We start from the raw sequence: 13428 nt of genomic DNA on the forward strand, positions 1-13428 counted from the left end.
AGTTGGCGGATGCTTTAGTCCAGGTCTGGGAGGAGATCCCTCAGGAGACCATTCGCCACCTCATCAGGAGCATGCCCAGACGTTGTAGGGAGGTCATACAGGCACGTGGAGGCCACACACTACTGAGCCTCATTTTGACTTGTTCTAAGGACATTACATCAAAGTTGGATCAGCCTGTAGTGTGGTTTTCCACTTTAATTTTGAGTGTGACACCAAATCCAGACATCCATGGGTTGATAAATTTGATTTCCATTGATAATTTTTGTGTGATTTTGTTGCCAGCACATTCAACTATGTAAAGAAAAAAGTATTTAATAAGAATATTTCATTCATTCAGATCTAGGATGTGTTATTTTAGTGTTCCCTTAATTTTTTTGATCAGTGTATATCATTTTACATTGGCGCGTTACGTTCAGTAGTTCTAAAACATGCAGTGATTTTACAGAGAACACATCAATTTACAGAAATACTCATCATAAATGTTGATGAAAATACAAGTGTTTTACATGGAATTAGAGATATACTTCTCCTTAACTAATTAGCTTAACTAATTAACTAATTTTGTATTTAACCTTTATTTAACCAGGCAAGTTAGTTAAGAACAAATACTTATTTACAATGAAGGCCTACCAAAAGTCAAAATGCCTCCTGCGGGTACGGGGGCCTGGGTTTATAATAAATAAATAAATACAATAATAATATATGACAAAGCACACATAACAACAAGAGAGACAACACAACACTACATAAAGAGAGACCTAAAGACAACAACATGGCAAGGCAGCAACACATGACAACACAGCATGGTAGCAACACAACATAACAACAACATGGTAGCAGCACAACATGGTAGCAGCACAAAACAAACATGGTACAAACATTATTGGGCACAGTCAACAGCACAAAGGTCAAGAAGGTAGAAACAACAATACATCAAACAAAGCAGCCACAACTGTCAGTAAGAGTGTCCATGACTGATTTTTTAAATGAAGAGATTGAGATAAAACTGTCCAGTTTGAGTGTTTGTTGCAGCTCGTTCCAGTCGCTAGTTGCAGCAAACTGAAAAGAGGAGCGACCCAGGGATGTGTGTGCTTTGGGGACATTGAACAGAATGTGAGTGGCAGAACAAGTGTTGTATGTGGAGGATGAGGGCTGCAGTAGATATCTCAGATAGGGGGTAGTGAGGAGAAGAGGGTTTTATTAATAAGCATCAACCAGTGGGTCTTGCGACGGGTATAGAGATGATCAGTTTACAGAGGAGTATAGAGTGCAGTGATGTGTCCTATAAGGAGCACCGGTGGCAAATCTGATGGCCAAAATAGTAAAGAACATCTAGCCCCTCGAGAGTACCCTTACCTGACGATCTATAAATTACGCCGCCGTAATCTTTTTTTTTCCTTTTTTTTTTCTTTCACCTTTATTTAACATGGTAGGCTAGTTGAGAACAAGTTCTCATTTGCAACTGCGACCTGGCCAAGATAAAGCATAGCTTTGAACAGATAGCTGTGAACAGACAGCAACACAGAGTTACACATGGAGTAAACAATAAACAAGTCAATAACACAGCAGAATGTTTTATTTTTATTTTATTTAAAAAAATAGTCACTATATATTGTGTGCAAAAGGCATGAGGAGGTAGGCGAATAATTAAAATTTTGCAGATTAACACTGGAGTGATAAATGTTCAGATGGTCATGTGCAGGTAGAGATACTGGTGTGCAAAAGAGCAGAAAAGCAAATAAATAAAAACAGGTCGGTAAATTGGGTGGGCTATTTACCGATGGACTATGTACAGCTGCAGCGATCAGTTAGCTGGTCAGATAGCAGATGTTTAAAGTTGGTGAGGGAGATAAAAGTCTCCAACTTTATCGATTTTTGCAATTCGTTCCAGTCACAGGCAGCAAAGAACTGGAAGGAAAGGCGGCCAAATTAGGTATTGGCTTTAGGGATGATCAGTGAGATAGACCTGCTGGAGCGCGTGCTATGGGTGGGTGTTGCCATTGTGACCAGTGAACTGAGATTAGGCGGAGCTTTACCTAGCATGGACTTGTAGATGACCTGGAGCCAGTAGGTCTGGTGTAGCGAGGGCCAGTTGACAAGAGGATACAGGTCGCAGTGGTGGGTGGTATAAGGGGCTTTAGTAACAAAGCGGATGGCACTGTGATAAACTGCATCCAGTTTGCTGAGTAGTGTATTGGAAGCCATTTTGTAGATGACATCGCCGAAGTCGAGGATCGGTAGGATAGTCAGTTTTATGAGGGTAAGTTTGGCGGCGTGAGTGAAGGAGGCTTTGTTGCGAAATAGAAAGTCGATTCTAGATTTGATTTTGGATTGGAGATGTTTGATATGAGTCTGGAAGGAGTGTTTACAGTCTAGTCAGACACCTAGGTACTTATAGATGTCCACATATTCTAGGTCGGAACCATCCAGGGTGGTGATGCTAGTCGGGCGTGCGGGTGCAGGCAGCGAACGGTTGAAAAGCATGCATTTGGTTTTACTGGCGTTTAAGAGCAGTTGGAGGCCACGGAAGGAGTGTTGTATGGCATTGAAGCTCGTTTGGAGGTTAGATAGCACAGTGTCCAAGGAAGGGCCAGAAGTATACATAATGGTGTCGTCTGCGTAGAGGTGGATCAGGGAATCGCCCGCAGCAAGAGCGACATCATTGATAGAGACTGCCAGAGGACCGGACAACATGCCCTCCGATTTGACACACTGAACTCTGTCTGCAAAGTAGTTGGAGAACCAGGCAAGGCAGTCATTAGAAAAACCGAGGCTACTGAGTCTGCCGATAAGAATATGGTGATTGACAGAGTCGAAAGCCTTGGCCAGGTCGATGAAGACGGCTGCACAGTACTGTGGCAGTTATGATATCGTTTAGTACCTTTAGCGTGGCTGAGGTGCACCCATGACCGGCTCGGAAACCAGATTGCACAGCGGAGAAGGTACGGTGGGATTCGAGATGGTCAGTGATCTGTTTGTTGACTTGGCTTTCGAAGACCCTAGATAGGCAGAGCAGGATGGATATAGGTATGTAACAGTTTGAGCCCAGGGTGTCTCCCGCTTTGAAGAGGGAATTGACCGCGGCAGCTTTCCAGTCCTTGGAGATCTCAGACGATATGAAAGAGAGGTTGAAGAGGCTGGTAATAGGGGTTGCGACAATGACGGCGGATAGTTTCAGAAATAGAGGGTCCAGATTTTCAAGCCCAGCTGATTGGTACGGGTCCAGGTTTTGCAGCTCTTTCAGAACATCTGCTATCTGGATTTGGGTAAAGGAGAAGTTGGGGAGGCTTGGGCGAGTAGCTGCGGGGGGGGGGGGGGGGTGTAGCTTTTGGCCGAGGTTGGAGTAGCCAGGAGGAAGGCATGGCCAGCCGTTGAGAAATGCTTGTTGAAGTTTTCGATTATCATGGATTTATCGGTGGTGACCGTGTTACCTAGCCTCAGTGCAATGGGCAGCTGGGGGGAGGTGCTCTTGTTCTCCATGGACTTTACAGTGTCCCAGAACCTTTTGGACTTAGCTGGCCTTTGCTTTCCTGACTGCGTGTATTGGTTTCTGACTTCCCTGAACAGTTGCATATCGCGGGGACTATTCTAAGCTATTGCAGTCCGCCACAGAATGTTTTTGTGCTGGTAAAGGGCAGTCAGGTCTGGAGTGAACCAGTGGCTATATCTGTTCTTAGTTCTGCATTTTTTGAACGGAGCATGCTTATCTAAGATGGTGAGGAAGTTACTTTTAAAGAATGACCAGGCATCCTCAACTGACGGGATGAGGTCAATATCCTTCCAGGATACCCGGGCCTGGTCGATTAGAAAGGCCTGCTCGCAGAAGTGTTTTAGGGAGCGTTTGACAGTGATTAGGGGTGGTCGTTTGACTGCGGACCCGTAGCGGATACAGGCAATGAGGCAGTTATCGCTGAGATCCCGATTAAAGACAGCGGAGGTGTATTTGGAGGGCCAGTTGGTCAGGATAACGTCTATGAGGGTGCCCTTGCTTACAGATTTATGGTTGTACCTGGTGGGTTCCTTGATGATTTGTGTGAGATTGAGGGCATCTAGTTTAGATTGTAGGACTGCCGGGGTGTTAAGCATATCCCAGTTTAGGTCACCCAACAGAACAAACTCTGAAGCTAGATGGGGGGCGATCAATTCACAAATGGTGTCCAGGGCACAGCTGGGAGCTGAGGGGGGTCGGTAGCAGGCGGCAACAGTGAGAGACTTATTTCTGGAGAGATTAATTTTTAAAATTAGAAGTTCGAACCTTTTGGGTATGGACCTGGAAAGTACGACATTACTTTGCAGGCTATCTCTGCAGTAGACTGCAACTCCTCCCCCTTTGGCAGTTCTATCTTGACTGAAAATGTTATAGTTGGGTATGGAAATCTCAGAATTTTTGGTGGCCTTCCTAAGCCAGGATTCAGACACAGGAAGGACATCAGGGTTGGCAGAGTGTGCTAAAGCAGTGAGTTAAACAAACTTAGGGAGGAGGCTTCTGATGTTGACATGCATGAAACCAAGGCTTTTTCAATCACAGAAGTCAACAAATGAGGGTTCCTGGGGACATGCAGTGCCTGGGTTTACCTCCACATCATCCGCGGAACAGAGGAGGAGTAGAATGAGGGTGCGGCTAAAGGCTATCAAAACTGGTCGCCTAGAACGTTGGGGACAAAGAATAAAAGGAGCAGATTTCTGGGCGTGGTAGAATATATTCAGGGCATAATGCGCAGACAGGGGTATGGTGGGGTGCGGGTACAGCGGAGGTAAGCCCAGGCACTGGGTGATGATAAGAGAAGTTGTATCTCTGGACATGCTGGTTGTAATGGGTGAGTTCACCGCATGTGTGGGAGGTGGGACAAAGGAGGTATCAGAGGTATGAAGAGTGGAACTAGGGGGTCCATTGTAAACTAAAACAATGATACCTGACCTGAACAACAGTATACAAGGCATATTGACATTTGAGAGAGACATACAGCGAGGCATAAAGTAATCACAGGTGTTGATTGGGAGAGCTAGCTAAAACAACAGGTGAGACAGCAACAGCTAATCAGCTAACACAACAACATCAGGTAAAATGGCGATGACTAGGCAGAGAGGGTCAGATTAACTACACACAGAGCCTGAGTTCGCGGATGGGGCCGACAGATAAAAAATAAATAAACAGAATGGAGAACTGTGATTAATGGACAGTCCAGTAGGCATCAGCTATGTAGCCAAGTGATCATAGTGTCCAGGGGGCAGCAGTAGATGGAGCTGGGGAGCCCCACTGCGCTAGCGACACGGCATTTAAATTTAGTAGCGTCTGCTCCGGCGGAGGCTAGATGAAGGCACAGGGGATGGAGTATTCGTCGGCAGACCAGTCGTGGTGGTGCGGTGGGGCGCTGTGTCGACAGAGAATCCAAGCCAGATGGTGAAAGAGGTATTGTGGAATTTAGTTTGCTAGCCGGGAGATGTGATTGGCTCACGGCTAACTGGTGCTAGCCTTGTGGCAGTGGCGTTAGCCACTATATCCAATCGTAGCAGTGGTGATCCGGTGCCAAGCTCCAGAGTTTACAGCAAGGTTCCGGTGGAATTTTGGGCTCTAGCCGTGTATGAGTGGGGTTCGGGTGAACAGCTGAGTAGGCCTAGACGTGGGCCTCAGGGAATAGCTTCTGTACTAGGTGCCACGGTGAGTGAAAGCTAGTTGTGAGCTAGCTAGCTGCAAGCTGTGAGCTAGCTAGCTAGCTGAGAGCTAGCTGTGAAGATCAGAAGTAGTGGTCAAGGGATTACGGCAGGAATCCGGCGTTGTTGTGGAGAGACAGTCCATATTGGTAGACAAGTGATATCGGTAGACAGGCGAGTATTATCCAGGCTAAAAACAGGGCTGGTATCTGTGCAGAAGGTAAAAGCCGCTAGCAGTGGCTAACAATGACTAAATAGCTTGTAGCTAATTAGCTGGTTAGATTCTTGAATGTGTTCTAAAATTGAAAATAAAAGTGATTCCGTATCACATTGGGTGAGGCAGGTTACCAGAAGGTATAATCAAATAAAACATCGAGAAGAGATTGAAAATAAATTGAAATATATATACAAAAAATACGAAAAAATACAAAAGTACACGAGAGGACAAAACAAACAGGTCTTCACTACTACTATGCCATCTTGGAAATTGTAATCTAGTATAGGTAGGATGGTCATATGAATCAGGGTTAGTTTGGCAGCTGGGTGAAAGCGGAGTCATTACGATAGAGCAATCCAAGTCTAGATTTAACTTTAGTCTGCAGCTTTGATATGTGCTGAGAGAAGGACAGTGCACTGTCTAGCCATACTCCCAAGTACTTGTATGAGGTGACTACCTCAAGCTCTAAACCCTCAAGAGTAGTAAAAACACCTGTGGAAAGAGGGTCATCCTTCTTATTAAACCACATGGCGTTTGTTTTGGAGGTGTTCAGAACGTTTGTTTTGGAGGTGTTAAGAAAAAGCTTGTTGGACACTAAGAAAGCTTTGTTGTAGAGTATCAACTGTTGGAATTATTATGAATAAACTAATAAAAAATATCCCCATTTTAACCCTTTCAAAAGGACCATCACACGGGTGTGATCGTTCTACAGTGGTCCCTGAAGCGTACGATCACACCCGTGTGTTTAGAACACTCATTTAGAATGCTCGTTTAGAACGGCAGTTTCGAATGACGCAACAATCAGCGTTTGAGCTGGCCACACTTTTTTCAGAAACTATTTACACAAACACAGTCCTTACAAAGTTATGTCCAGAATGTCAGCAGTTTATTTTTGGATGGATTGTTCAGATATTCACAGAAGATATAGCATAACACAATCACCCTAACCGGAGAAATGTAGGCTACATTTGTCCTAGCGCTGAGGAAAGATTGACCCAACACAAGCAGTCATATTTTCTAACTCTCGGCTGACGTAAACTACAATATGAATTAGCTAATAGCAATTACTGTATATAATTAATCACATCACGGGTGAGTGAGCTCACCATTGATCGAAATAACTAGGTAAAACACTTTATAGAAATCGAAAGTAATCCGACATTAGTTTCAGCGCGCAGCCATGCATTTTTTCCTCACAGAAAACAAAGATAATAAGAGAAGACGAGATGAGTTTGGTCTGTTTGTAGTATGCATGTTGAAGGGGTGTGTCATCTACCGTCGTTCACATCCCACCATGAATTTCCGAAAGTCCTCAAAAAATTTGTGAACTCTTACTCATCTCATTTTGTTATAACATCTTTGGTCAAACAGACATGAATCCCAGAATGCATTGTATGTCAACAAACATGGATACACAGCTGGAATTAGCTTAGCTCATCATAATCAGTACAACCTTCAAAAAGGTATTTTACACACATAATATGTGCCCATTACAATCTGTGCAAGAATCGGAATGCATGATTTGTCACCTAGAATTGAAAACATGTGAATAAAATCGTAAATACACAAATAATTACCACACAAAACATTTTCTGATAGTGATTTATTGATACAAGTAGCGCGTGCCGGCAGTCAACCACGTAACCTCCCACTCTGCGCCATTCAGTGTTGTTGCAGCCATGATACTATGCCTTAGAGATGGAGGTGGAAATGCAGTTGTTGTTGTCCACTGCATGGATATTAAATATGGGTTATGCATATTCAGTTTTTTGTCCTCTAGTAAAACAAGTTGTTGAACCAACTACCAGTACTGCAATAAAATAGATTAATATTACATATTGGCATATGTGTTTTCTTGCTGTGTTTTCATCCAGTACAACTGTTAAGGAGTGTACGTTAGCATACAAAAGCTGTCCTCATTCTTCAGCTCCAAAGATGTCCAGCTCCAGTTATGATATTGACAAATAATGTTTCTGAAAGTACAGAATAAAGAGGAATTATTCATTAGAATACAATATAAGGATATAGCAATAAAACAATACTACAAAGAAGTAACATAATAAACACTGCTATAAAAAAAATAGTTTATTGCATTGACAAAATCACAGATTTGAGTTATAACAGTAAGAAATTAACTTTTGAGCTCCACAAGGGGACAAGGCAGGGCAGAACAGAGCTATGCTGAATAGACCAAATAAACAAACCATGGTCATATCTTTTATTTATTTAACTAGGCAAGTAATTTAAGAACAAATTAGTATTTACAATGATGGCCTACACCGGCCAAACTCGGACAACGCTGGGCCAATTGTGCGCTGCAATATGGGACGCCCAATCACAGCCAGTTGTGATACAGCCTGGATTTGAACCAGGGTGTCTGTAGTGCTGAGACCACTGCGCCACTTGGAAGTCATAAGGCCAGGGTAGCTTCAAAATACAACACAAGCTAATAGTTTTCTGACGCAACTAGCATCGTTTTACAGAGCTAATAGAATAATGTAGCTAGGTAAGCATGATTGACAATAACACCATAAAGGTTATAACATGTGTAACGTTACCTCACGTGTCCGCAGTTATAAGGAATATATTATGATCTACAGCTACAGCAGAAACGGCATACGGAAACTATTATTATAACTATTATAACGTAATAAGGCACTTACTTTGATGGAAACGCAGCCTGGATTTGAACCAGGGAGTCTGTAGTGATGCCTCTAGTACTGATGGAGCCCTCTCCTGTACTCCCTGTTCACCCACGACTGCGTGGCCATGCACGCCTCCAACTCAATCATCAAGTTTGCGGACGACACAACAGTGGTAGGCTTGATTACCAACAACGACGAGACGGCCTACAGGGAGGAGGTGAGGGCCCTCGGAGTGTGGTGTCAGGAAAATAACCTCACACTCAACGTCAACAAAACTAAGGAGATGATTGTGGACTTCAGGAAACAGCAGAGGGAACACCCCCCTATCCACATCGATGGATCAGTAGTGGAGAGGGTAGCAAGTTTTAAGTTCCTCGGCATACACATCACAGACAAACTGAATTGGTCCACTCACACTGACAGCGTCGTGAAGAAGGCGCAGCAGCGCCTCTTCAACCTCAGGAGGCTGAAGAAATTCGGCTTGTCACCAAAAGCACTCACAAACTTCTACAGATGCACAATCGAGGGCATCCTGGCGGGCTGTATCACCGCCTGGTACGGCAACTGCTCCGCCCTCAACCGTAAGGCTCTCCAGAGGGTAGTGAGGTCTGCACAACGCATCACCGGGGGCAAACTACCTGCCCTCCAGGACACCTACACCACCCGATGTTACAGGAAGGCCATAAAGATCATCAAGGACATCAACCACCCGAACCACTGCCTGTTCACCCCGCTATCATCCAGAAGGCGAGGTCAGTACAGGTGCATCAAAGCTGGGACCGAGAGACTGAAAAACAGCTTCTATCTCAAGGCCATCAGACTGTTAAACAGCAATCACTAACATTGAGTGGCTGCTGCCAACACACTGTCATTGACACTGACCCAACTCCAGCCACTTTAATAATGGGAATTGATGGAAAATGATGTAAATATATCACTAGCCACTTTAAACAATGCTACCTTATATAATGTTACTTACCCTACATTATTCATCTCATATGCATATGTATATACTGTACTCTAGATCATCGACTGCATTCTTATGTCACTAGCCACTTTAACTATGCCACTTTGTTTACTTTGTCTACATACTCATCTCATATGTATATACTGTACTCGATACCATCTACTGTATGCTGCTCTGTACCATCACTCATTCATATATCCTTATGTACATATTCCTTATCCCCTTACACTGTGTATAAGACAGTAGTTTTGGAATTGTTAGTTAGATTACTTGTTGGTTATAACTGCATTGTCGGAACTAGAAGCACAAGCATTTCGCTACACTCGCATTAACATCTGCTAACCATGTGTATGTGACAAATACAATTTGATTCGATTTGATTTGATTTGATTTGATGTGCTGTGCCTTTGACCGCTGCACCACTTGAGAGTCATAAGGCCATGGTAGCTTCAAAATGCAACACAAGATAATACTTCTCTGACGCATTTAGCATTGTTTTACAGAGCTAATAGAAGAATGTGGCTACGTAAGCACGATTGACTATAACACCATAAAGGTTATAAAATGAGTAACGTTACCTCACGTGTCCGCGGTGATAAAGAATATACACAAATATATTATGCTCCATACATACAGTACACTACAATAGAAATGTGGAATAGAAAATGTGAACACGTGTGCAGATCCTGTTCTGACGGGAGATGAGCAAATGTCTGCAGACGTGAACTGCACAAACAATTGGGTAGTGCTTGGGGAATTTTGTCCGTGTCAGAAATGTCCCAAAAATGTAATTATCCGCAAAAGTAAAAATGACTATTTTTATGTGAATGAATGAGGAGGCGTAACACACCTAAATTCAAACTGTTTTTAGAAAATAAAAACTTGTTTGAAAATCATTTGAAATTGAAGTTAAAACAACCTATAAATATAAACAGGCTGCGTGCTTTAGTTTGAGGGCAGTGCGGATAAAATGTACTGTTACGTATCAATCACATTCTGGAATGGAGAGAACATTCTAACATCACGTGCATAAAAAAACTCACGCTGGGGCGACCGTTAGAGATATTTGGAACTCACGCATGAAAGGGTTAAATAGAAACTAAGTAAACGTATACTCTGTTTTATTCTATCTGATTAACAATATGAGTTCATAAGAAGGGATTGTGTGACACGGACAAGGAGTAATTAAAGTTAATCAACACCATTCCAACTAGGAAGAAACGATTGGGTTGGGGACTGTGTAAACACATAAGGTCGTTAACTTGGCGTTGAACCTACAGAAACTTAGATCTGGGGTTTTTAGTTAAGACAGTGAGTGCGTTCCTAAGTTTTCTGTTAATTAGAACTGTCAGCTCAGTGGTGATTGAAAATGTTGAGGGGTCAAAAGTTACCTGGGAGTGTGTTAGTAAGTTAGAATGAACTTTTCACCTCACTTTGTCCCGGTCGAGAGGAGGGGATTCTGTAAAAGCAATGAAATGAGGTCATGATCTGTATATAAACTGTTGCTCGTGGTTAAGTGGTAGCGCGCTCCGAGAATAAATTATGTTACCTATTATTGAAAGACTGGTCTGCGTCTATTTTATGCAAACAAGAATCTTACAAATTCTCATAAAATAGATTAAGGGTTTTCAATTAATGAAAGCACATTGGCATAATTAAATTACAGTCACATCAACACAAAATCCGAGAGGGGCCAGCCGAGTATAAGACTGTATCATCTGCATATAAATGGATGAGAGCGCTTCCTACTGCCTGAGCTATGTTGTTCATGTAAATTGAGAAGAGCGTGGGATCTAGGATCGAGACTTGGGGCACTCCCTTCGTGACAGGCAGTGGCTGAGACAGCAGATTTTCTGACTTTATACACTGCACTCTTTGAGAGAGGTAGCTAGCAAACCAGACCAAAGAACCCTCAGAGACACCAATACTCCTTAGCCGGCCCACAAGAATGGAATAGTCTACCGTATCAAAAGCGTTGGCCAAGTTGATAAAAATAGCAGCACAGCATTGCCAATAGTGACATCATTGAGGACCTTTAAGGTTGCAGTGACACATCCATTACCTGAGCGGAAACCAGATTGCATACCCGAGAGAATACTATAGACATCAAGAAAGCCAGTCAGTTTTCCAACACTTTTGTTTTAGCAGGGCAAAATAGAAACAGGCCTATAACAGTTAGGATAAGCATGATCTCCCCCTTTAAATAAAGGATGAACTGTGGCTGCCTTCCAAGCAATGGGAACCTCCCCAGAAAAGAGAGACAGGTCATAAATGTTGGAGATAGACTTGGAGATGATAGGGGCATCAACCTTAAAGAAGAAAGGGTCTAAACCATCTGACCCAGATGTTTTTTTGGGGTCAAGTTTAAGGAGCTCCTTTAGCACCTTGGACTCAGTGACTGTCTGTAGGGAGACATTTGTAGCGGGACAGGGGAAAAAGAGGGAGAAGCATCTGGGATAGTCCCATTAGAAGGGGTGGGAGATGAGGAAATGTTGGACAGGCAAGGAGGCATGGCTGACTCAAATCGGAATCCTGACTTAACCTTTTGTAACTAGGGGGCAGTATTTTCATTTTTGGATAAAAAACGTTCCCATTTAAACGGGATTATTTTGTCACGACAAGATGCTCGACTATGCATATAATTGACAGCTTTGGATAGAAAACACTCTGACGTTTCCAAAACTGCAAATATATTGTCTGTGAGTGCAACACAACTGATGTTACAGGCGAAACCCAGATTAAAATCCAACCAGGAAGTGCCCCATATTTTGAAAGCCCTGCATGCCAATGACTCCTTATATGGCTGTGAATGGGCTACGAATGAGCTTACGCTTTCTACATATTCCCCAAGGTGTCTACAGCAGTGTGACGTCTTTTTACGCATTTATGTTGAAGAATAGCCGTAAGGGACCACATTGAGCAAGTGGTCACATGATGGCTCCTGCAGAATATCTTGCATAAAGTACACAAGTAGCCATTTTTCAAATCGCTTCTTATGAGAAACCAATTGTCCCGGTGGATATTTTATCGAATAGATATGTGAAAAACACCTTGAGGATTGATTCTAAACAACGTTTGCCATGTTTCTGTCGATATTAATTGGGAAAAAAGTTTGGTGTTGTAGTGACTGCATTTTCCGGTCGATTTCTCAGCCAAACGTGAAGAACAAACGGAGCTATTTCGCCTACAAAAATAATATTTTTGGAAAAAAGGGAACATTTGCTATCTAACTGGGAGTCTCCTGAGTGAAAACATCCGAAGTTCTTCAAAGGTAAATTATTTAATTTGATTGCTTTTCTTATTTTCATGAAAATGTATATTTAGCATATTTTGAACATCTGAGATGACAGTGTGATTAACAAAAGGCTAAGCTGTGTCTCAATATATTTCATTTGTGATTTTCATGAATAGGAACATTTTCTAGGGGTATTTATGGCCGCTGCGTTATGCTAATTAGTTTGAGGCTATGATTACGTTCCCGCATGCAGTATAGTATCAAGAAGTTAATACATTTGTGATTAAAGAGCTCAGCCATGTGCTTCTTGTCAGGAACAACCACATCATCAACATTAAACTTCTTGTGACTCCCAAACCCGCATGCGGGAGCGTAATCATCGCGTGAAACCCATAATGTGACCACTTACACAATGTAGCCGCCTACCGCTATTCTTCAACATGAATGCGTAAAACTACGTCACAATGCTGTAGACACCTTGGGGAATACGTAGATACGTAAGCTCGTTGATAGGACATTCACAGCTCAATAGGGACTCATTGGAACGCAGCGCTTCCAAAATATGGGGCACTACCAGATTGGATTTTTCTCAGGCTTTCGCCTGCAACATCAGTTCTGTTATACTCACAGACAATATCTTTACAGTTTTGGAAACGTTAGAGTGTTTCTATCCAAAGCTGTCAATTATATGCATATTCTAGCATCTTGTCCT

General features: G+C 42.8%; 1 long non-coding RNA gene across 1 annotated transcript; it reads right to left on the reverse strand.

The window, feature by feature from the left end:
• Nucleotides 1-7457: 7457 nt before the first annotated feature.
• Nucleotides 7458-8017, reverse strand: LOC135559896 (uncharacterized). Its single transcript, XR_010458586.1, has 2 exons — nucleotides 7705-8017; nucleotides 7458-7560 (listed from the first exon to the last, which is right to left on the reverse strand). It is a non-coding gene; the product is annotated as an uncharacterized LOC135559896 (long non-coding RNA).
• Nucleotides 8018-13428: the final 5411 nt, after the last annotated feature.

The sequence above is a fragment of the Oncorhynchus nerka genome, linkage group LG15, assembly GCF_034236695.1.
Source record: "Oncorhynchus nerka isolate Pitt River linkage group LG15, Oner_Uvic_2.0, whole genome shotgun sequence".
Classification (NCBI taxonomy): Eukaryota; Metazoa; Chordata; class Actinopteri; order Salmoniformes; family Salmonidae; genus Oncorhynchus; species Oncorhynchus nerka.